At 39.1% G+C, this 25330-nt stretch overlaps 1 protein-coding gene across 10 annotated transcripts in view; it reads left to right on the top strand.

The window, feature by feature from the left end:
• The window catches only part of RAPGEF2 (Rap guanine nucleotide exchange factor 2), a 160656-nt gene that overhangs the window by 22030 nt on the left and 113296 nt on the right, over positions 1 to 25330 (top strand). The window lies entirely within an intron of this gene.

The following is a 25330-nucleotide window of genomic DNA, read 5'->3' as shown; positions in this document are numbered from 1 at the left end:
TCTGGCCACAATGTGTCATTGAAGTCTGATGTTGACCCTTTTTTGCTTGGATGGGGAACAGACAGGGGTGTGTGAGTGGATGCAAAAACCAGCCTACTTTACAAACAGGTTTTTCTATGCTTGTTCTCCGTCTGTGGAATGCAGTCCCCAGAGAGGCTCACCTGGCACCATCATTACATGTCTTTAGGTGCCTGGCAAAACAGTTCCTCTTTACCAAGTCCTTTGGCCATTAAATAATTGATGGCCTGTTAAAGTTGGGGGAATGTTATTATGATTATTTTATTATCATGCTGTCTGTTATTACTATGCTTTGAATTATGTTTGTATTATGCTCCGTAAAATATGTTTTCAATGTTATGCATCACTCTGGGATCTTTTGATAAAAGGTGGTATAAACAAATACAATATAATAAATGTAGGGTGGTGTACTACTACTACTACTACTATTACTACTAATATTTTAAAAAATAGTTTTCTACCTACTTTTGACACATTGGCAGGTTGCCCAGAAGTGAATGCAGTCCTTGGGCTAAGACCAGTTTCCCACCCATGACAGATAACTTCCCTAAATTTATGCATTCAGTAATACCTCTGCGAACATCCGCCTTGTCTAGTGTCCATTCCGGCGAAAGTCCGCTGCAAACCCGGAAGTACCGGAATGGGTTATTTTCGGGTTTGCCGCTCGCGCATGCACAGAAATGCAAACCGCTCCACACGCATGCGCAGACGTGGCGCTTTGCTTCTGTGTCCTTTTTGGCTAGTGGCCGTGGCTCCGGAATGGATCCTGGCCGCAAAACGAGGTACGACTGCATATAGTAATGTTAGATGGCTTTAACCAGAAGTGGGGGGTGAATTTCCTACTTTTCCCTACATCCCCGGAAGGCCCTTCTGAAAACTGGAAGACATTCTGGAGCAACTTTTGGAAGGGGTGTGCACATACAAGTGTCTCCCAATTGTGTATGATATGTTTGTGGTAGTGTTTGAGATTTCTGCATGACTACATGATGGAGTGTGAAAAGCATTCTTTGGAAGGAATAATTCGTTTGTTGTTATGTGCAAGGATTCACATGCCATTAGATACTTTATTGAAGTTTATAACCACAATTTCTATAATCTTATGATGCTAAATAATGTGTACAGTCATACCTCGGGTTGAAGTAGCTTCAGGATAAGTATGTTCGGGTTGCACGCTGTGGCAACCTGGAAGTAATGGAGTGCGTTACTTCTGGGTTTCGCCGCTCACACATGCACAGACAGTCAAAATGATGTCACGCGCATCCGCAGAAGCAGTGAATCGTGACCCGTGCATGCGCGGATGCGGGTTGCATTCACTTCTGGATGCGAACAGGGCTCCGGAACGGATCCCGTTCGCATCCAGAGGTACCACTGTATAGCTATGTTCCTGGGTAACATTGAGGAATAGGTTTTTTCCCCCTCTCAAGTGGCCACCATTTAAATTATGCCAGTTGTAGTACAGAAATTAATTGTCCTTAACTTAAAATGAGTGTTAACTGCGATAAGCTGTCCAAACAACCTGAATGATGGTCAACCAGGCATGCCTAATGCCTACTTAAGAACTATATGTAAACACGGCAGATAAGGGCCATGGTGATATATGGTAGTTGAATAGACTCTCAATTAGCTGGAAGCATTTTGTTGTTGCAAAACCTGTTACAACTTTTCAAACTTCTTGAGATTCCATTGGCACATGTTTCCTATGATGATTAAACTTTGATAGAATACATATATTATACGTTTGGTTGGGGATCTTTCAATATTTGTAGGAACTTTTTCCAAATACTTTTTATTACCAGGCTATGATTATCTTATTTCAAGTTAGAGTGTGAGTTGACAGTTTAGGGCAGCACAGCTAAATAACTCCCAGGAAGAATCAAATTATACAGGAAAAAATGTAACTCCTTTAGAAGCTTTAATTTTCTAAGTGATGAAGAATGCTGAGCTAAGCATGCTTTATGTAAGTAAGCACTTGAAGAAATAGGGCTGAATCTGCATTTTGAGCCCTGACGTTTCACCTTCATGACTTTTTACATTAATGAAGAATTCATTCCAGGCTTGCAAAGAAAACAGTACAAGAATAGAAATACTCCCATGACTACTTATATCTAAACTGAATCAAACGGAAGGAGGTAATAAAAATATCTCATGAAGCAAAATATAATATTTACGGTAATGTTATTATAGTTAGGCTTTACCAACAGTTTAGTGCTTTTAAAAGTGGCCTTTCTGAAATCTCCAGCCTCAAACCTCCCCTGAGATTACATTATATTCTGCTTTGTTTGTAAACTGACATTTTATTTGTGGCCTCATTCTATGCACTGTTACATATTGATATGTAAACCCAGGAAATCAATAAAAATAGGGCAGATAATGTTAGGAGTATATTGCTTTTGATGTGGATTGCAGATTTTTCATGTTACAGATAGGTAGCCGTGTTGGTCTGCCATAGTCAGTATCTGAAGAAGTGTGCATGCACACGAAAGCTCATACCAAGAACTAACTTAGTTGGTCTTTAAGGTGCTACTGGAAGGAAAAGGTATCTGAAGAAGTGTGCATGCACACGAAAGCTCATACCAAGAACTAACTTAGTTAGTCTTTAAGGTGCTACTGGAAGGAAAAGATTTTTCATGGTTTGATAGTATCACCTTGTACCTGTTGGTTTTCATCTCTGAAAAGCTGTATACAGCTGTTTTTGTGGACAATAGCATATTTCAAGGTAGTTTGACATACATCTAATATAACTTGCGTAGGATGGTTATTGTAGAAGCTTTTGCTTAATAAACTGATCTATGCAAGCTGTGTAATTAAGCCTATTTTAGATAATTGATTATTTATTAGTTTAGTTAACAGTGTGCACTGTTTGACAGTGTTCACATAGGGAGTTATGTAAGAGTAGCTCTCTGATCTCCTTCTGAACATAGCTGAAATTTTTCATAGCTATTAGGTTTGTATGTGGAAACCTTTTTTTGAGTGGATTCCAAGTGGTAATGCGGTATTTATTGAGCTGTATTATTTCCAAGACTGCATTCTTCATCTCCAATTCAGGGATGCAGGCACATATTTCCAACAAGCAATGGGACAGAAAAAATGAACAAAAGGTAAGGGTAAATTTGGCTTTCACATGAACGTCAGGGGTAACTATTTTGGTGAAGACTTAGACAACGGAGAGTCTGTTATGAAAAATTCATGCACGCTAACTATTGGTTACTGTCTACTTTCTGTAGGGTAATTTCTTCCAAGCTACTCTCATGACTTGTATGATGATGATGTAATTTGAGAGATCAAGTAGGAAAAAAGAAAGAAAGATGCTAATTTAAGAACCAAACCAGATTTTACAGCAGCAGACCTGTAATAAGAGTTGATTTGTTGTTGAATTCATATCAATCAGGGATCGGTTTTTGAGTTCAACAAGGGACAGGCAGGAGGGTGGGATCTGAATCCTCCCTCCCACCATTTCACTCCCTGAAATTGCTTATTCCCAGCATTTTTTTAAATAAAAAGTGGGGTTCCAAGATGGGGAAGTATCTTCAAAGAGTGGCTGATTACAGAAGGGAAAGGCTGGCTGGGTTGGGGTTATGTTTCCTTCTGCATGCCTATGTTGCATTTTACCCAACTCCTAGGGCATCACTAGCTTTATGTGAATTTGGCAAGGGTTACACTACCATAATTTCTAGTTTTCTCTAAAGCAACCTGGTATTGTCAATCTTCACAAATATGGAGTGACAAAACTTTTTTTTTCTATCAGGAAGGAGTAAGAATTAATTGGGAGCCAAGCACAAGCAAAATACACATCTTCTGACAGAGATTAGCTTTGAAAGTGCAGATCAGGCTGGCTATTAGCCAGCCAACCATTCTCATCCCTGCTTTCAGAGTTGAAAGCAAGGATTGGATCACCTGTCAGATGAGCCCAGCTGTTTGGATTCAGCAAGTCTCTTCAGAATCTTTTCAGCTGGGTGAAATTCATGGGTTTGTATTTTCCTACACTTTTATGAGATATTGAATATTTCAGTTTTAAGCTAGGGATGTGAAGACCCAGAAAAATTAGGTGTCGAACAGTTCCGCCTTCTCTCTGTCACCTGATAGCATTTCTGTCTTCATGCAGAGGGCCAACTACTTGCCTGGTCTTCCTCGTGCTTTCAGCATAGCTGAATAAACTTTTTAAAATTATGTTTAATTTCTTTTGCAAGCCTGAGCTCATTCTGAGCTTTAGTCCACCTGACATTCACCCCACAACTGTTGACTACTCTTGTATAATCCTCCTTCATGATTTTCCCTTTCTTCCAATTCTTAAACATGCCCTTCTTAAATCCCAGCTCATCTGTAAGCTCCTGATGATCACCTGCACAGCCAGTGGTTTACTTCCAGTATTTCCCCTTCTCTTCCTGGGCCACAACCTTCAACAGGAAGGAGTGAAGAAAAAACACACAGTCTGTACCCCAAGGTCCTTGCTGTATGTAAAAGGCTGTGTGTGGCAGTATTGTTTGTACCCACATTAATCAAAAGGAAGGGGTTGTGATCAGTGGGCTTTATAAGACTTGGCAACTTGTCTGTCACATACTGAGCCTTCACACCTTGAAGACAGCACACCTCTTGAAACAATGTGTTACCTGCACACTGCTGCCTTTGTCCCCCTCAGCAGGAAGTCACCTATGACCACCACATGCCTCTTCCTCCTCTAGGGAGTGGCAGGAATTGTTTTGTACACTGTACCTTCCAAAGCCATCTCAAGAGTGTTATGAGGTCTGCAACTGCTGATTTTTGCACACTAGCACTGCTTTAGTCCATTGACCTGAGTCATCTCTTGTCACATGCCTTGTGCATGACCAAGGGGATGACCACCTATCTGATGGGTGGACAATCTAAAACTGATGTTTAGTCGGAATCTCCTTTCTATGAAACTTACCACCTAGGTCTTTTAAAATTGTTTATGCCCATTTAAACTAACTTTGTGGCTTTTCCCACTACCTCTCTTACTTAAACGTCAACCTCACCTATTGTTCACACTGGACTAAAATAGCAGGGCTTAAGTGGATGCAGCAAGCAAACAACAGAGAATGCTGGAGAGAAATTGAAGAGATGTATATCCAAAGATGGATGTGAGACACTATAGAAGAAGAAGATGCCCTCCCCCATTTCTATTATATTGAAGTTTTAACATCTCCCCTGCCCTCCAGCAGGCACTGAATTTGTGCTTGTATATGTGTTCTTCCTCAGGATAGTCACTTGAGAGAAGTTTGCTAAATTTGTCAAGTCATTTATCAGTTCATTATTTTACTGAAAATCATTGTGAAGCAGTTTAATTTTGGAAATGGTAAATCTTCTATTACTGAATTAGGGTTTTATGCTAGCAGTTTGATCTCTCATTGTAATATCTTGCATGTATGAATAGAGTTGGATTTTCAAACTTTTTCTCTATCAGCTGCAGGGCAGATACACTATAATTAAGCTGTCAGTGCAGCATCAATCTTTAAATTGCTTCAAACCATAAAAGATCAAGGGCCAGTGACCCTAGTCCTGCCAAATTCAAAACCCATTTTTGGGGATAATTGCATGGGAAAATAAGTCGGAATTCTTTGAAGATGTGCAAATCAAAATGTAAATGTCCCAAAGAATTCTTATTATTTCTTGCAAAGCATGAAAGTGCTGATATAGTGATATTCCAGAGAAGAAATCGAGTCTTGAACGTAGCAGCAGTTTATAATTAGTCAGTGCTAAATAGTTGTGGAAAGAAGTCTCAGCTAAGCTGTAGTGCTTGTGGTGTAAACACCCAGTGAATGAGTTTAATATTTTGTCTAATGGTGGCCTAGAAATGCTGCCACAAAAGTATGTACTGATGCTAGAAAAATCTAAATGAGCAGGTCTTATAGTTGCACAAGGTAATCTATGGTAGGTGATTTAAGTTTTTATTAACTCCATCGTGAGTAGCCTACAGAACTGATGTTTTAAAGATACTGCTGTAATTAACTCTAGAAGAGCAGCTGTGTTAGTCTGCTGTAGCAAAAGCAAAGGAAACTTGTGGCACCTCAAAGTCTGACACATTTCTATTTAAAGTGGCCTGGGTTCTTTTTAGCTCAGAGCATATTTCATCAAATACATGAGGTGGACAGTTATCGACTTGGATCAAGTATATGCTTACGTGGTTGAGTGTTTTATAAGTTGAGAGCGGGGCTTCGCCAAAGCTCACTTAGGCAGCTTCCAAAGCGATCAACAACCAGCTGGCTGGCTGGAGCTTTTGAAACACCTGCTAAGTAGGAGTCAAGTGCTAAGCAGGGTTGCCCCCCCCCCCCCAGCCAATGTGAAGAGATGGGTGTCCTGCTTAGTCCAAGTTTGCATGTGATCTCCCTGCAGGGCGTTTCCTCGCACACCCAACCCCAGTGCAAAAGGGGTTTGCAGTGAAACAGCTGCAGAAATGAAGGGGGAACCATTGATTGGCTTGCAAGGCAGATCTTGAGAAGGATCTGGCCTGTAGAATAAAAAAGGTTGCCCACCCCTGTGTTTATGGATTTCAAATTTCAGATAAAGCTGTTTTCTGAGTATTTAACATTAAAATACTTAGAGATTATATTCTAGCATACTCCATGTGGGGCACTGGCCAGACTTGCTGTTGTCCCACATATGTGGCCCTGTGCCCTGAGCACACCCAACTCTCCTTGTAGGTGTGTGCATTACATACTTGGAAAGACCAGAGTTGTGAGGAAATTGTTTTTCTACTGTGTTTCTGCTGGCTTTTCAGATGACTGCCACAGTCAGGGGTGCTTTTCATCAGCCTATGCAGGTGAACTGGCTGCAGTCCCTTCAAACAAGGTTTTGGCTTCAGTTATTCATGTTTTGGTGATACCTCATATCAGCTTCTGCAACATGATCTGTGTTGGGCTGTTTGGGAGCTTCAGTTAGCAGAGAATACTGTGGCCCATCTCTTAATAGGAATGGGTGTGAAGAAGCATATTTCCCCTCTCTTCTGACTTCCTGTTAATTGAGTTATTCAGCTAGTCATTCCTATATAACACTTCAATATGATCATTTCTTAGTGTTGTAAATGCTTGTGCAGTCCATTTCTGATATTTATGGATTGCTTTTGGGTTTTGTTTTTTAAATGTTTGTCTGTAGAAGTTAGAAGTCTTCGTTGGTTATAGAAGAAAAAAGCAAAATTGACAAACATAATTATTGAATTTGCTGTTAGATTTTTTTAAAAAAATCTTTCTAATTCATTAATTTTGAGTCTAGTTCATACATTTCTACTCAAAGCACTGTAGGTTAAAGTACTTGAGCCAAGCAAGTTTTTAAATGTATGATGTGCGTTGGCTGTGTAAGGGAAGGTATTTATTTCAGTGCATATGGTAACTTTTAACTGTATTGTGAGGATAAGGTATAGCTCACCCAGTGTACCTACACCATGTTTTGCACACTATAACTTTTTCAAATATTACATTCATATTTTGCAAGAAAATGTAAGAAGTGACCCTAAACAGTTGCAATGTAAAGGTAGTATGTACTGGTAGATAATGCTAAAATTTGGAGCAGATAGCTATAGCAGTGATTAAAAATGGCTCAGAACTCAAGTTCCCCTAGCCTTGTCTGTCTAAGTCTGTGTAAAGTTTCCAGTGGAGGTTGGGTGAGACCAAATTCCTTCAGGTTTTTATTTTTGTTCCATGAAAGGTGGGGTCATTTCAGTGGAAAGAAATAGTTTGATAAACAGGAACTCCATAGAATTGTAAGGAAATGGAGCCGTCCAATCCATTCTCAAAGGACGAAGGATAAGCTTAGCCTGTGTAGTCAAAGATTTCACACGGCTAAATTAAGAACTATTGTTCTTGAGAGAACGCAACTGTCAAGACCTTGTCCTTGCTTTTGCTACTAAATAAATAGAAATTGAAGCTGTGTTAAAATTTAAATAATGACAAGAATCCAATTGTGTTCATGCAAATTCTTTAAGTGCTGTAGAACTGTGACTGGCTTGGACCTATTTTCTGAAATTGTTTAGTAGTCCAGCATAGTCTGGTATCATTTCCATGTTACTTTTAATTTCTAGGTATAAGGATTATTTTGTACATTCATATTATTTTGGGATAGGGATATGTATCTTTGTCTGTAAATACAATGCTTTATTTTCAAGCTGTGCCCTGCTCTTGTTACAGCTGAAAATCGACTTTTAGCAGTTCTATTTTTAGCACACTGGCCTTATTTTTCTCTGCAATTTAACCTTGGCAATCTCTAATAGTTTATGAATGGCAAACCTGCGGACATATTTGTGCTTCGGTTCATATTTTAGAGGAAGGAGGATTAAAACTGATAATAATTAAGCTTTGCACTTGACATTTTTGGCAATTTACCTGGTAATATGTAAATTAAGACACACCCACAACCTGAAAGACACACAGGAAAAACATGTTTGTTTTTTAAAAGTCTTGCTTGATCCTAGGAAACCATTATTACCACAGATGACTAATTGTTTAGCAAGCCTGGAATATCTGATATTTCAGTGAAATGGGATGAGGCTTTCAGCTACACTGCAAGGCCTAGAAATGAAAGATCCTTGTCATCTACATTTGTTGACCATAATTAGAGGATAATACACACCACACTATCATAAATAGGAATAATAGAATCTCAGAGTAGGAAGGGACCTAAGGGTCATCTAGTCCAACCCCCTGCAATGCAGGAATCTCAGCTAGAGCATCCATAACAGATGGCCATCCAACCTCTGTATAAAAACCTCCTAGGAAGGAGAGTCCACCACCTCTCATGGGAGTCTGTTCCACTGCCGAACAGCTCTTACTGTCATAAAGTTTTCCTGAATATTTAGTCAGAATCTCCTTTCTTATAACTTGAAGCCATTGGTTCGAGTCCTACCCTCCAAAGCAGGAGAAAACAAGCAGGCTCCCTCTTCCATGTGAAGATGGCTATCATATCTCCTCTCAGTCTCCTCTTTTTGAGACTCATAATTCACCATATGCCACGACTTTCTGATTAGTCACAATTTCAGGTTCTCAGTGTCATTCTGTAATTAATTTTCTTTATAAACTATTAACATACCAGGAGCACATAAATTCATAGGTTAAAACTTTGACATGGTTTTATTCCGGATATTTAATATATTGGAGTAGTTGTTGATTGCCAGTCTAGCTTGCAGTGTGAGAAGTAGAGCTTGGTAAAGCTTAGTTTTTCATTGATGGACTCTTATTGTTTCTGATAAAGGGATGACCTCATCCCTTGCCTTGAGACTTCATATTTTGGGGGCTTATTGTATTTATATTGTCACCAGCACATTGGTGTTGTGGATAGGTAATGTTGCTGTAACTGGTCAGAACAGTGTGCTTGGATCATCTCCTAAAGTCTAAAAAACATAAGGAAGGAAGCTGTCAAAATATTATCAGTGTCCTTTGTGCGGGAAATGAACAGCACGAATGTAAGTTAGCCTTTCTTATCTCCTTAGTGACATGTATTTATAATCCTTGAATATCAAGAGGCTTCTCATAATTCAGCATGCTGTTAATTTTTTCATGTAAAGTAAAGGGTTCTGTGGCAGCCTGCCAATAATGGGGCAGCGAACTTGAGGATGAGTGGGAGAGATAAATTAATGCACTTACACACAGATGGATTAAATCTGTTTGCACTTGTAGGCTATTAAAATAAATGAATGATGATGCCTAATGGATAAACTTTTGAAAGAGAAGTTTTCTAATGAGAAGTAGTCATGTGATTGAGACCAGAAATTACAAGAAGTTGACTTTATAGAAGTGTTAATGACCTTTAGAGCCTTTGGAATATTGACAGTACCTAATGATGGTATATTTTTATTCGTAATCAGCATTGTATAGGGTAGCGATGGAGATTATTTTCATTTAGTCCTCATTTGTAAACAAATTCACCTAATTAATACCTCTTGGACTAATATATGGATTAGAATGTAATTATCCATTGGATTTTATTCTTTTCCAAAGTTTGTGATAGAATTTTCACCTTAAGAAACTTACCAAACTATACTAAAAGTATGTATTTTAGGATAAATGTATGTATATATCCTAATGTATGTATGTATATATCACACATACATCTACACATGTATTGTATAAAATATGTTTAGAGGTAAAATACATTTTTAAATACAATTTTGTGATAAAATATGTATATATGTACATTTCAAAGTGTTTGAATAAGCATTTTAACCGCAGATTAAGTGACAGAAAAGACTTGTGAATGGAACATACAAAATTGACACACAGCAGAAATAGACTGAGCTGTCCATCCCTAGTATAGCCACATGTTGTAATACCAGTCACTTTATTTAACTGAAATTGTCTTATTTTAGATATGATTTATGTGAGATGTGTAAATGTTCTAGCATGATTAGACTTCTCTGAATTTCTGCCTTATTATTTCTTAAATAGATAAATCTCTTCCCCTTCCCCCCTAACAAAAAACAGAAGTAAAGAAGCATAGCATCTTGGCTCTGTGAATGGAAATAAGTTTCTCCCTTCCTCTCCCCACCCCCACACTCAAGCTTCTCTGGTGGTTTGTGGTCCACCAGAATAGCATAGAATGCAGGTGAGGAGTTGATAGGAAAATCCTTGTCTCATGAGTTTCTTCTTTTTATAGTTCTTGGGATCCAAGCCAATAACTGTATTGTTCCTTATGACCTTAAAAGCAGAGTTGAGCTATGGTCCAGCTATTGTGTTAAGAGCCTGTAGACCACTTTTGGTACAAACACAAAAAGTTTGCACTCTCTGTTTGAACATGATGATTCCTATTTGCTGTAGTTGAATTGGCATTCTGTGTAAGGAGGGGTGGGTGGAAGGAAAACCAAACATGTCATTTGCTTGGAAGTTCACAATAGGTATCGAGTTTTATTTGCTAGCTGTTGTGGCCTCAACAACATTCCTGAAAATATTAAGTAACTTCATCTCTTCCCCGGGCCCCATCTTAAGCTCCAAATTCATAGAGGGAATACCAAGATTGCCTTAATCTTCTCCCCACTGCACATGACTATATAAACAGATGGCATGGTGTATTCTGTGCTTCGATCATTTTGTCATAGGTTTCTGAAAGAAGGTTTTGATCTCTTTAAATTGCTGCATTTATTTTCTTATATTGATTATACGTGCCCAGGCTATTTCCTAATTTAACACTATGCTAACATAGTACAGTAAAAGCCACTTGCAAGTCCACTGTGGAGTTAGTGTCCACTGCAAGATCCAGAAACTCAATTTTTTAGTATTGCAGTCATGGAAGTTTGCCATACATGCTAGAATTGTTCACTAGTCAAGGGGCTAGACTGGAATGGGGTGTCCTTTTCCTCTTGCCGATAGCTTTTGTAAACTGGGTTGCCCTGTTTTTATTTTCTGAAATGTAGATATGTGTTTAATGCTACTGTTACAGCATTATGAAAGGAACGAGTGTATGAATCACATTCTATACTGATTTGCTGTTTTACAGTGTCTTGATCATACACAGAATAGACACCAGAAGTCATTTGGAGGGTGGGGAAAAGTAGGTAATGTATCTCTTGTAGTTTTTCTCTGAACCCAGTTATGTCATGTGACCTTTCTGGTTTCTCAGTGGTTTGTTCTGCCAACCTTGTTTGGCATCATGAGGGCAGCACACACACCACTTTGCCATTTGGGAAACTTATTTTAAAAGGAGGTTTTTCCTTTTAACCTTGGTGTTACCACTTATTTGTAGTGACACCCCAGCTTATGCCTTGCCTCATGTTAGAGCCTCATGTTGGAGCCCAGCATGCAGGATACCCACTTTCCAAAAGGGGCATCATTTTGAGAAAATTGGAAATTATTATAAATCAGACTTGCAAGAAAATGTTAAAGTGTATCCCTACCATCTATGATGGGGATTCCTCCTCCTTAGAAATCTAAGCAGAGCCACAGACCTTGCCACTTGGGAATAGGGGTAGAGGAGAGAAAAAAGGATACTGGAAGCCCTCTGGTTTCTTTCTCTTTCTCTTCTCTCTCTCTCTCTCTCTCTCTCTCTCTCTCTCTCTCTCTCTCTCCCCCCCCCCCCCATTCTGTAGATTACCAGATTCATGGAAGGGACCACACGAGTCATTTAGTCTGACCACCTGCAATGTAGGAAATTTCTGCCCACTGTAGTGATTGAATCCACAAGATTAAGAGTCATATGCTGTACCAACTGAGCTAATCTCAATTTTGGGGTTGGCCCAGTCCTGAACCTGATCACTTTATAGCATATGTGTGGAAAGAAAGGGTTCTGGATAGTGGGAAAGAGAAATTGTGTCCTTTTACCTTCATTTCCTCCCGAAACATCCCTTTATGGTGCCAGGAATTTTTTAAAACATCATGGCACATATCCTCCAAACCCCATCTCCCACTCTTTCCCTTATTACTCCTTCCAGTTTCTTAATTTTTGCAAACCTATACTTTTGCTGACCTATAGAATCCCCCAAGTATGTAAAAACCAACTCCTTATTTTTTTACTCAAGTTCTCAAGCACCTGTGTTTGCTGTTAGAGGGAAAGAGTGCAGTAATATTTTATATAGCTTACACTTATATGTGGAAACAGCAACACCATGTGCCCAAGAAACCTAACTGTTCCCTAATTTTAAGGTGCTTAATGCTATGTCAAAAATGTAGTATTACAGAGAACCTGTAGCATATTGAAATAAAGGAAGGCAGTCTGTGAACTGTGACAGAACCGTAAGCAAAATGTGCTTCAATATATTGTATAAAAATGGCTTACACCCTAAGCCTAAACATGTGTATATATTGTTATTAGCCTGTAATATGCAATATGTTTTGAAGCACCAGCACAATGCTGCAATTGTTTGTAGTGGTATAATAGTAGTAGTCAGTACTTGTAAATATTTAAATGCTTACCTTAAAAATCTTTGGAGTGGGCTATTTTTTTGTTCTTCACAAGTACTTTTTTAAAATCTTAAAACTTCATAGAATATTGACGGATAATTGGTTGGTGCTGTGTGCCAGCAGACAATATGACACTTTTGCTCTTTGGCAAACCTCTGTCTCCAGATTTATAGTGCACATGGTTCCATAAGCATTAGATAGTTTTCCTCCTAAGAATATTTACTTGGAAGTAAGTCTGTTGACTTCAGTAGACCCTTATTAAAATCAATGTGTTTCGGGCTCCTGCCTTCAGGATAAATGCTGCAATCTTTGTTTTCTTTGAAGTTTTATTAAATTTTCTGTACAGCTGACGAGGCAGACTTTTCAGTTGAACTAGTAATCTGCAAGCCACATAACACAGGATCCATTGTAGATAGACTTCTAGCAAAACTTTAGTAATGCTCTAGGATGTTGTAAGCTGTGTAATGGTGGGAGAAGATCCCCAGTCCTTGTTTTTCTTCATTGAGACCAACTTGCATATCGCAGTGGAATTGTCATTTTATATTACCTGGGCTGAAGAGGATGGAATGTATGTTCTGACTGGTTTTTAAATTTTAAGCTTGGCTGAATTGAGACTTCATTGAGGGCCTGGTAAGATTTTATTTTGCCCAGGAGAGAATTTAGCAGATCTTTTGGTCTCTCAATCTCCACCTTCCTTCTTCTCACTGATAGAGAATGGGAAATCTGTGGGTTATTTCAGTGTGTAAATTCATATTACCTTAGGAGCTTTACCTTGGGATAACTATGAGATTCCCCAGGGCAAATATAGTCTCAGCCAACTTTTGTGTTGCGTGTGTGTGTGCGCACACACACACACACACACACACACACACAGAGTATTGTGTGTTTAAATACAATTTTGATGTAGTTCTAAGTGTTGAAAGATACACTGATCTGGATACAATCTACTCATTCCTCTGTGCTGATAGAACAGGATGCACATAGAACTAGATTAATACAAGCAGAAATTTTGGAAACTTAAGTGTTGCTAAAAATGTGCAAAATTCAGTATTGCAAAATGTAAGCAACACACTATAGGGATAGATTTAAAAGCAAAAGAAAATTAAAAACAAACATAAATAGACCATTGTGTCAGATGTACTTTTAATTGCCTGCATAGATCTCGTGGAATAGAAAAGTTTTCAACAGGTATTAAAAAGTTGGCAGAGAAGACACCCACTGAATGATTGATTTAGAAATACACTCTGAGAGTGGGGTGTATGGGGAGTTGGGAGAGGGGTAGAACCTCTGGTAAGGGACCTGCCGTGCTCCTACTGTGGTAGTTTGCCCACATTTGGTTTCCAACCAGCACTCAGCTCTCAACTTTGGCTCCTAGAAGCTCTTGGCATGTGACAACAGCCACATCCTGGAACAGCTTTGACTGACTGCTAAACCAGGTGAGGGCAGCCAATGGGTCTCAAATCCTCAGTGTGTTAGGGACTTCCCCTGCATGTGAAGACAGGCTCCAGCGGTTTGAGTGGGTGAGACCAACAGTGGGTCCAGCGGTCCAGAAGGCGGTTTCTGCATGTGGTGTAGAGGGAAGTGAGGGGGAGGTGGGGCTTGTCAACCTGGGAAGGTAGCCCACCTAGGAAAATGAAGACTCTGATCCTAAAAGTCTGCTGCCTTGTGACTATACTCATTCATGAGAAAGGCTTCAGGAGTAAACCCTGAGGGAAAATCTCTGACTGCCTTGTGAGACATCTTCAGGAGAAGAAAAGGCTAAGCAATAAACCAGGGGTCAGCAAACTTTTTCAGCAGGGGGCCGGTTCACTGTCCCTCAGACCTTGTGGGGGGGGGGCAGACTATATTTTGAAAAATAATAATGAATGAATTCCTATACCCCACGAATAACCCAGAGATGCGTTTTAAATAAAAACACACATTCTACTCATCTAAAAACACAAGGCAGGCCCCACAAATAACCCAGGGGTGCATTTTAAATAAAAGGACACATGCAACTCCTGTAAAAACACACTGATTTCTGGACTGTCCACGGGCTGGATTTAGAAGGCGATTGGGCCAGATTTGGCCCCTGGGCCTTAGTTTGACTACCCATGCAATAAACCCTATGTAAATCTGGGAGTGGAGTCCCTAACATGGTTGGATGGCACATTAGACACCTCCTTCCAGCACTTCCTGCAGCCAAGCTGGTGTCAAACATATTGCTCTGCTTTCCTTTGGACCATATCAGCAAGGCCAAGAGTGAGGTTTTGCCGACTGCATCCCAGGACCGCTGCTGCTAACACAGCAATTTGACTTTACCTCCGGAGTTATATTCCATTGTCTCTTGAGGCAGATGGATGCCAACAACTCTTGAGAGTTGGATATTAAACATCCAAATAAATAGGAGGGTCATGCACAAAATCATGTGTACCTCATTATGAGAGCAAATTTCAATAAATATGTGTGTTTTGAAGCTGCTACACAGTGACTTTACATGTATAATTATAATATCTTAAACATATATAATTATTATATATGAATATGCACATATGTGTTCCTATACTATGATTAATCTTGCATTGAGGACAGATGTCATGTGCAATGACCTTAAATGAAGCATCCAGTTATTTTGTTCATCCTTGCTTGTCTAGACATCATTAACTAGATAAGAATATCATGTGTGTCATTAGAAAATTTAATGGCCTTTGTAACTTTAAGTAAATCAGAAGAAATCAGTTGCTGACAGAAGTTGTGAAAGCTTAAAGAAGGCACATAAATCTTGCATAAGAAAATTGACAGGGTGCCAGGCATCTTTCTAGTAAAACTGGCCTAAATAATTGTTTTGACTAGGATTGCCTTGGTAAATACTTAGGGCATTTGTGTGACCATGTGGTGCTGGAGCTGATTAATGAGGCTTATTTTGGTGATTTTACCGCTCACTGAGTAAAACCATGACGTCATCAAAGCACCTCAAGTTGGATCAGGGCCTTTACAAAGCCTTCTGCCACTTTGTCACTGTCACCCACCTCCTTTTTTCTGTATGTTATATCTCTTTTTTCTGTACCTCTTTGTTTCTCTGCTCTAGGTTCATGAACTTTGCAAGAAGTTAAGCTGTTTAAATACCACCTGTGGAGCACAACAGAGTTCTGGGTTATTGTTTGTTAAAGTAGAAGGGCAGAGTTAAAAGTTAAACCTTTATTTCATCTGCTGCTCTGCTTGGGGAAAAAAGGAATCCTCTGGAGCTTTTCAGCAGTCCACTGGCAGTATCAAGGGCAGCTTCCCCTTTTAAGGCCTATTGGATGACATTCTTTTCCAACACAAACATTGCAAATGGCCAGTGTGAAGATGCTATTGTTAAAAAGATGTATGGGCAAAATATACTCCATCCCTTAATTACTTCAAAGAGAAAGAGACAAAGGCGCTTAAATATTGGAAACTAATATGAATTTTGTATTTTGCTTGGTTTCATAAGTATTGCCCTAATATGGATTATGGAGAAAAGTGAATACCTTCTGCTTACTACAGAAAAGCTCCTGGACCTGCAATTTATCAGACTTTATCCACTCTGAAGGGGCTTCTGTGCCTGAATATTTCATCTGCTTCTGCCAAATAGAAATAAAAAGTTGTATCCATTTACAGATTCCCCATAGAATGGGGAATGAAGAGCTTTGTTTTGTACAGAGTGTCTCAGAACCCAAATCAAAGATTTAAATGGACAAAGATAGCACAAAGTGGTTGAGAAACCGATACAAGCTGAATTTTGGGGCCCTTGCTATGTTAGTTGTTATGAAAATCAGGGATTGCGAAATGTTTTGTGTTTGCCTTATTCATAGGTTTGTGCAAGTTTGAGGATGCTGGTGTTGTTTTGTTTTGTTGGTCTGTGGACTACTGCTGGTAAATCTGTAACGTTCTTCCATTGCCTGGGCTTTAGCACAATCTGAAGCTGTACTTCCAGCATACCTGCAGCTAGCCTTTGAGTTGCCTTTTTATTATTTATATTTTAACCATCCAAGGAGCTATGCTTCATTAACTAGACACTGAATTACAGAGAGCATTAGCAAAGATTTGTTCCTCAAAGTTTGCTGACAAGAAGAAAAATGACTGTGGTTTATTGATTCTTTCTAATCTTTCTTCATATCTCTTATCTGGTATAAAATCTGCTTATAGCAATCTTTGTCTTGAGGTTGTTTGTTTCAGAGGTCCTGTGTTAAATAGATTAATCCTTGGGGTCTTGTGATTTCATGAAATATGCTCTCCTATTTGAGCTCATTGTGGGATTGGTTAATAATTAGGGCAACTTGGTGCTTGTTCGGTGCTGAAAGGATTATTGTTTTACTCAGGATTCAGAGGTTAGACATGGAAGCAGCAACAACAAGCTAGATGCATTACAGATGGTATAATATTTTTATCAGCTTCCCTGGCAGGTTTTTTTTTTTAAATGTAGCAAGCCACAGTAATAATGATGTAACTGTTAGTTATTTTGCAGGTACACAGAATACTGGTGCTTAATAGTGGGACTTCTCAACATGTATAGTGTATAAAAAGCAAGTCCCTGTTAGCCATTAAATGCATATTGATTTTTGCATTTCCTGCCCTCTGTGGAACACTGGTTTATCTGAAAGCAGACCACTGGAAAAACGGTTATGACCTATTGATTACTTGTGAGCTACTTTGGGGAAAACTCCATTTTTTTATAATAGCAGTAGTCAACTTGTTTTATAATGAATTACAAAGGTTATTTCTTTTAACATTTTCAATTGAACATGAAATTATTTTTTAAATATATATCTCAAACCAGCTTGCACCACCACCATCGAATGCATGTTTGCTGAGAAGCCCCTTTTAGTTCACTATGGATTTCTTTGCACACAAATGTATGTATGTTTGCATTATCATAAACTCTGCACTTGTAGACAATTGAAGTTATGTGGTATAGTACAAGCTATGGCAACTTTATGAACCCATTATATCAGACAAGGGAAATTTGAACTTTTAACCTGAAGTTTTGTTCTGAGGATTTGCAAACCAGAAGTGGGTTATATAAGGGTATCCAACTTTTTCTGGCAGATTTGAAAATTGAAAAACCAATTATGGGCATCATTACAGCATGGTGACCAGGGTGATGGCAGCTAGACATAAACAAAAGTAAGAAACTAATCCCAGAAAACAAAACTGCACATTTCCACAATTTTCTGCTGCCAACTGGAAGATGCCCCCCAAATAAAATATCACAGTTGGGTCAGAAGTCCAAAACACAAAGGCACACTTCTGCTTGAACAGTTTTCTGTCCAGCAGAGCATTTCAGAAGGCACACAATTTTCCAAATCGCTCCATCAGTCACTTTCTCTTATTTACACCCCATCTTTTCATTTGCAAACATTCATCTGAAACACATGTGTCCCTTTTCCTGCTCCTGGGATCTAACTCTATCCTTTAGGGAGTGAGGTGAGGGATTTGGAGGATAGTCAGTTGCCCTCAGGGTCACCAGGTTGTATATACTGTACTTGAAGAGCTTGTGTAAGAGAAGTCCATTATGCCAGTACCTTTCTGGGCTGAAGTAGAATTGCTCTGCTCAAACTACAGCTTATGAACACTAGGGAAAACACAGTTTTCCCCATTCTGTTAGAATCAGTGACTACTAAAGAAGGCTGGGGCGGGGCAGGGTTTTAAATGAAATGGCTCCTCCATGGAAGGCCGATTCAGCTACTGAGATAGAGCTGAGGCTCCTATTTAAGGGAAATTCTGGGGGATGACTGCTGAAACAACACCTGAGCCCCGCTCTTGGCAATTGCCCATTTCAGCCCTGCCTGGAGCTGTCCACGGTACCACTGAAGGATACTGAAGCCTTCCCTCCATACTGATGATGCCGTTGCTCAAAACATAACAGTTCAGTATTCCCCATCCTTTAATACATGAACACATAGGTACAGCTCATCTACCACTTTGTCCCTTTTTATTTCAGTCAGACTAAAGAATCATGCAAAATGGAGGTGGGCATGTGCAAAGAAGTAGCAGAAGAGGCCAGAACAGATTTAGAGGCTTGTTTGGGTGGTGGGATGACCGGGAGAGGAAGGACATTCTATTGCAGAAATGGAAATCATTTCACTGACAGAATGAGTTACTGTCTTCTATGTAAAAATGGTAATGTGGCTTAAACAAACTAATTGATTCATTTCAGTTACAACCCTGAGTGTGTGATCTTCATCATGACCAGTTCTGCTTTACTCCTTGTCTCACTAGGTCACTAATGTGCAAACTTGAATGCTGATTATCCAATTGGTTAGGATTGGCTAGTTAAGTAGTAACATTAATGGAACTCCCAAATTAACAACATGGGACATTGAGTGTTCATTTTCTTTATTATATGTGTTGGAAGCTGTCCAGAGTTGTTGTTGTATTGAATTACCAGCACTGTTTTTCTGTTAAATGCTTTGATTTCTCTACACTAGCTGTTTCTGCTGCAAGCTTTGATCCCTGTTGTTTGGGTATCAAGTATAAAACAAATTGCAGAAAATAAACACACATACTATCTATAGAATAGCTTTACTTATTCCACCCCAGATATATGCCTCTTTGTGTGCCTTTTCAATTAATGTAGGCAGCAACCATTTTTCAGTTGTAATATTTTAACAACTCCTCCTCCTCCTCCTCCTCTTCTTCCTCTTCTTCAATTTTGGCAGCTATATCTAGCTTTTTCATGAGATTCCTTTAGCAATGTTTATATTTTATGTTTTGCTTGGTTTTAGTACTTGCCCATTTGCCTCTGAAAGTACCTCACAATTTATCAAAGTTTTAGAAAATCACAATTTTGCTGAACATGTCTGTCAAGTGTTAATGGTAGTTAATAGGATCAAAAAGTTTATACGTTGGACTATATTTATGCTCTAATACAGGCATAGGCAAACTCAGCCCTCCAGATGTTTTGGGACTACAGTTCCTATCATCCCTGACCACTGGTCCCGTTAGCTAGGGATCATGGGAGTTGTAGTCCCAAAACATCTGGAGGGCTGAGTTCACCTATGCCTGCTCTAATATGACCCAGGTCTTTGTGTCTTAACTATCTGTTACCTAAACTGGTGGGAGCCAAGCTCTGGGTAAACTGACTGAAGTTAAATGTGCACAAGTCTGAGATAATGATGGTTGGCAGTTGTGTGACTGACTGAGTGGGTGGGAGAGTAGACTAAGGCAAAACAATGCATAATACATAGTGTTTAATCTTTCTTGGTCTCTCAAGTTTGAAGCATTATGGTGCTCTGTATGAAGAGTGGCGTAAAATCTGGTACAAATATATCCATCAGTTTCTGAGATACATTTTGTGGTACAAAAAGCACTGTTTGCAGTTAAAGCGTAACCTGATTTGAGAATAGATTTCTTACTCCAGATCTTCAACGTCCTTTAATTGTATGACTTCTGACAATGTCTCTGAAGTGTGTAAGAAAGGAGAATGGGGCACCCTATAATTTTCTGTTCACTTTTTTCTGACTGAAAGAGGTGACAGGCTCTAATTTTCCATCTAGCCTCTTTCACATTTATCTTCTTCTTGTGGCATCATTATAATCATGGATGTCTTATTTTCATCACTGTTATTCTGTTAAAAGATTCAGCAGCAGCATATGTTGCATAAATTGTGTTGATTTGAACCTCAAGTATATAAAAACCTCCATGTGTGGGTGGATCATTAAGTCTTTGTACTGTTTCGCTTGAGTAGATTATCCTGTATACTCAATAAAATGATTTTTAATAAAAGAAACAATTAAAAATGCATTTGAGAAAGACTTGCATCTATATATCTATCATAATGAGCAACACACTGGTTTACTGGAAACATCCTTTAATGACAAATTATCTGATTTAATGATACAGGATAAACATGAAGGCTATTTACTTATTTACCATGTTTCTAGTTTGCCCTATACCTAAAGGTCCCAGGGTGGAAACACACAAAAGTAAACAATACTCAACTAACTCCACACTCTCTATATACATGAATTCCATATAGATTAAAGCAGCAGAAATAAAAGCCAAATCTAATGTACCTCATCCTTCCCTTAAAGCCTGAGCAAGCTAGTGCATCCTCACCTAATAATGAAACATGTCTCAGAGTTGAGGTCATTCCAAAGGCATGGGGCACTATAAGGGAGAGCCCTTCTATGGGTCTCTCCTTCAAATATTTCATTGGGCATGAGGACCACTAGCAGAGGTTCCTTCAGATCTCAAAACACAATGAGGCTAATGTGGGACGAGATGTTCTTTCATTTATTTGAGGCCTAGGTTATTTAAGGCTTTGAATGTCAGCAAAAGTACCATAAATCTGGCCTCAAAGGCAACCGGCAACCAGTGTAGTTGTTTTTAAAATTGGTGTTACATGTGAGTGTCTCCCAGCACCCTGGCCTCCAGAGTTTGCATGAATTGCAACTTCCGGACCATTTTCAAGGGCAATAGGGTTTCTGATGTAGTTGTATTCTTGTTGTGTTGCATCCAGGTTTAGCATGATCAGAGTTCTATTCATGGGCAGTGGCATAGTTTGTGGGGGGGGGGCACAGGGGCAGTTGCCTCAGATGCAAAATTGTTAGGGGAAGCAAAATTTTAATACACGGTGCTGCCTCAATGCAGCTGTGCACTTCCATTGAAATATGGCTTCTCCATGCAGACCAGAAATTGACTTCTCCAAACAATGGAATGACTCTTCTTTTCTTATCTCTGTGGCTGTGATATCCTGGGTGATGGGGAAGCTGTTAGGCAGTTGAATGCACATTGAATGCACAATTGAATGTGAGAGCCAGTGTGGTGTAGTGGTTAAGAGCGGTAGTCTCGTAATCTGGGGAACCGGGTTCGCGTCTCCGCTCCTCCACATGCAGCTGCTTGGTGACCTTGGGCTAGTCACACTTCTTTGAAGTCTCTCAGCCCCACTCACCTCACAGAGTGTTTGTTGTGGAGGAGGAAGGGAAAGGAGAATGTTAGCCGCTTTGAGACTCCTTAAAGGGAGTGAAAGGCAGGATATCAAATCCAAACTCTTCTTCTTCTACATGTGTACTCCATCAGTTTCCCTCCCTCTGTGTGGACCTGGGCGCTGGCAACACACGCTATGCCACGGCTCATGGGATGCTCCTGATAGTGGAACTGAGGAAGGGTGGAGGGTAGACTGTTTTTGCCAATTTGTTCTTTACCCTGCAGCCTTTTCTTTTCCCTGAAGAGCTGCTATGAAGGCTTAGGCAGCACTCTGGAACAGTGTGGGAGCTGACTTGGGTGCTGCAGGAGAAGGAGGAATTGGTAACAACAACAACAACAAATTATTCTCCACCTTCCTCTAGTGGGAAAATCCACTGAATCAGACAGACCCCTTTCTGTGAAAGGAAGGAAGGAAGTCTATTTTTTAAAAGGCATGTCTGGATCCAACCCCCATATGTGTTTGTATTTGCTCAATTTTTTAAAGTTATGAAGTGCTAAGAAACCTAAGATACATTAAAATGGAGGAATGCAAACATTAATGAATGTTGTCTTGCCCCTGACGTCCTTGGTGTTGTGTTTCTAGCCACTGTTGTTGGACTCTTGATGTAGAACTGTATCTCGTGAGGTGTGCCTTATTTGGACTGTGGTTCTGCAGCTTGAGTGCTGATCTCAACTTGCAGAGTCCATAAAGTTGAGGAAGGAAGTAGGAAACAACAACACTTCTTCAACCCTTGTATTTTTCAAGAATGATTGTACACTTCACGGTTTGGAAGGGTTGATTTTGTGTGCTGCAGGTTGTCTTGGTGTTAGGAGAGAGAGGGGATGGATGGACAGGTGGATAGATAGTGAATTAATGGGGTACAAGCTTACATGAATAGATGTATATGCAAGAAGTGGAGATTTTGTGAATGTGCTCTTTGTGAATGGGTGCATGGGTAGTGTGTGTGTCTGTGTCAACAACCCGCAAGCACTCCCCCAACCCTGGAAACCAACTTCAAAGACTTAAGGAACCCTAGAGCAATCATTGCTAGTTAAAGAATTAAGAGTGCCTTTGAGCATCTTTTAAAAAGCATAAAGTGACAGGTGTTACAGGATTTTTGCACTTGACTTGGAAAAATGCACTTTCTAAAGCTACCCACTGCTATCTGATAGCTTAAAATATTCCCACCCCACAACAATTTAACAGTTCTTTTGTCTGTAGTAGTCACTGAAACATATGTGTAAGAGGGTCTTCACTGATAACAACACCAAAGGATACTGTACGAACAGCTCTTGAGTTTGAAAAGGAGACAAGATGTAGTTAATGCAACCATGTACAAGTAAAATCTTAACTTATAAAGACTTCAATCTTTACCTGGCAGTAAGCCCAATTAACTTTTTTATAAGTAGATATAAATAGGATTACACTGTAAGTCAATAAAAAACAATGTTCCCTTTAAAAAACAACAACTTTGTAATGACTGTGCCTTACCTTATTTTAATAGTGTAAGCCAATGTATGTTTACATTGCTATCAGTGTTTACTTTCAAGTAGGCATGTATAGGATTGCAGTCCAAAGCAGATTCATTTCTTAATAAATACTGCTCCAGTAACCTGGAAGTTGTATTAACTTGGCACGTTTGCTCATTTTATGGTTGGGATTTTATATAGCTTAAAAAAAACATCCCTGCCATCTTCTAACACAGATATTTAAAATAGACGAGCTGCATGTTGTTTCACAGTTGATGCCAAAGTTAAATAAAATGTCACGTTTTGAGAAAATTATGACTTGATTCAAGAAGAATGGCAATGAAACAGAGTATTTTAATTCCAAAGTGTTTTTTCCCCATACTGTGCTTAAAGAAACCTGCATGTTGCTGCTATTAATTTTCCAATTACTGTATATCAGATATGCATTTGGGTGTCTAATGCGTACAATCCTTGCCACTCATCTCCAGAATCATAGCTCTTATTACTACTTATATTAATTGGAAGCCTCTTTATATACACTAGTTCATGAGCTATTACACTGTGATGGAGCTATTACACTGTGAAGGAAAGGCAATAGTATCCAGGTCTGAAGGACAAGTAGCTAGTTATAGGAGATGGTGCACAATAGTGCATTATATTTTACTTCTCTACTGCAGGCTGCAAGCACTTTTTCTGATATTCAGAAAGTAAACATTTTTGGTTTGCAAATGTTGTCAGGTTTGGGATTCTGATGGCTAAGTATAAAGTAATCTGACTAACACAAGTTCTATCTAAAATTCAAACAATTTGTCTTCAGGCTGAATTTTAAACAAAAAGGGGTGTGTGGAACATTGAAGTCAGGAAGTCAACAATTTGCATTAGTTGTAAGATGGCCCAGTTGTGCAGACTTAATTAGATCAGCCTCTTTAATTTCAGGTTTCACCAGTGGCTGCTGGGAAAAAGAAACAACCATAGCTGATCCTCCATTAAAGAAATATTTAATGCAGTTATTGATATCTGTACCTAGTAATAACTGGAATGCATAGATTCCTTGTGAAGCCCAAAATAGAAGCAAAGAGAAACATGCTTGCTTTTTTATATAAGCAAAGCTGGACAAAATTAATGTGCACTAGTCAGTAAAGTCAGCCATGAAATTCGGTGTAGACTCAGGCAAATTGTTGTGCCTCAGCTGAATTTACCTCCCATGTTTGCTTTGTCCTCAGAGGGCAAAATCAGATTGTCTTCACCCGAGCTTAAGTAATGGTTAGTTGATTTCTATATTTAACAGCATGAGTTCATTTAATTTGCAAAGATGGCATGCCCATCTATCCAGTAACTATCCTTCATTATTCTCTAAACTGAGAAGTTGGCCAGGTGTATTTGGTTTGAACCCATTTTTCTTTCTGATCTAACTCTGGTTAATTGACAGCAAGCATACTGAGTCAGCCCATGAAATATTTGTTTCAGTGCAGACTACCTATTTGTATCTGCCAATTAAAACCTGCTTTCATTCAGTTAAATGCTATTTCTAGTGGGTTATCCCCTTTCTAGATTTGTTTGTGTTTTTAAGGGGGAGGGGGCGGACAGAGAGCTTGTAGTAAAGTGTGACTTGCTTTCAAGGACTTGTTCAGCAAGTTGTTTTTATAGGATGTTCAAATGAGGTGTGTGTGTGTGTGTGTGTGTGTGTGTGTGTGTGTGTTGTTGTTGTTGTTGTTGTTGTTGTTGTTGTTGTTGTTGTTGTTGTTGTCGTCATTAAAGTCAAGAATTCTATATTGTGAGGAAACAAATGCAACATGTATTTTATCCTGTCTTTCTGTTGACATAGTTTACATGAATAACAACTGTTGGTTGAAGGAAATAAGCTAATGAAATTTGTTTGCCGGCTTTCCACAAAAATATTTTTGTGCATGTTGGCTTGCAAGTTAAATAACAATAATAAGTTGAATACCACATTCAACATCGTGTAAATTGTGTTTAAAATATTAGGGTTTTTTGTATTTGCTGCAATAAATATATTTCAAGTGGTTTGTTTTTTTCATTCATGAGACACACAGTCTATAACTGTTGTAGCATCAGCATTGCAAACAAATTCAGTCATA

Source organism: Podarcis filfolensis (assembly GCF_964270895.1).
Source record: "Podarcis filfolensis genome assembly, chromosome: 9".
NCBI classification, from domain to species: domain Eukaryota; kingdom Metazoa; phylum Chordata; class Lepidosauria; order Squamata; family Lacertidae; genus Podarcis; species Podarcis filfolensis.
The sequence above is the reverse complement of the archived record's forward strand: the minus strand, read 5'-3'. Positions and strand labels throughout refer to the sequence as shown.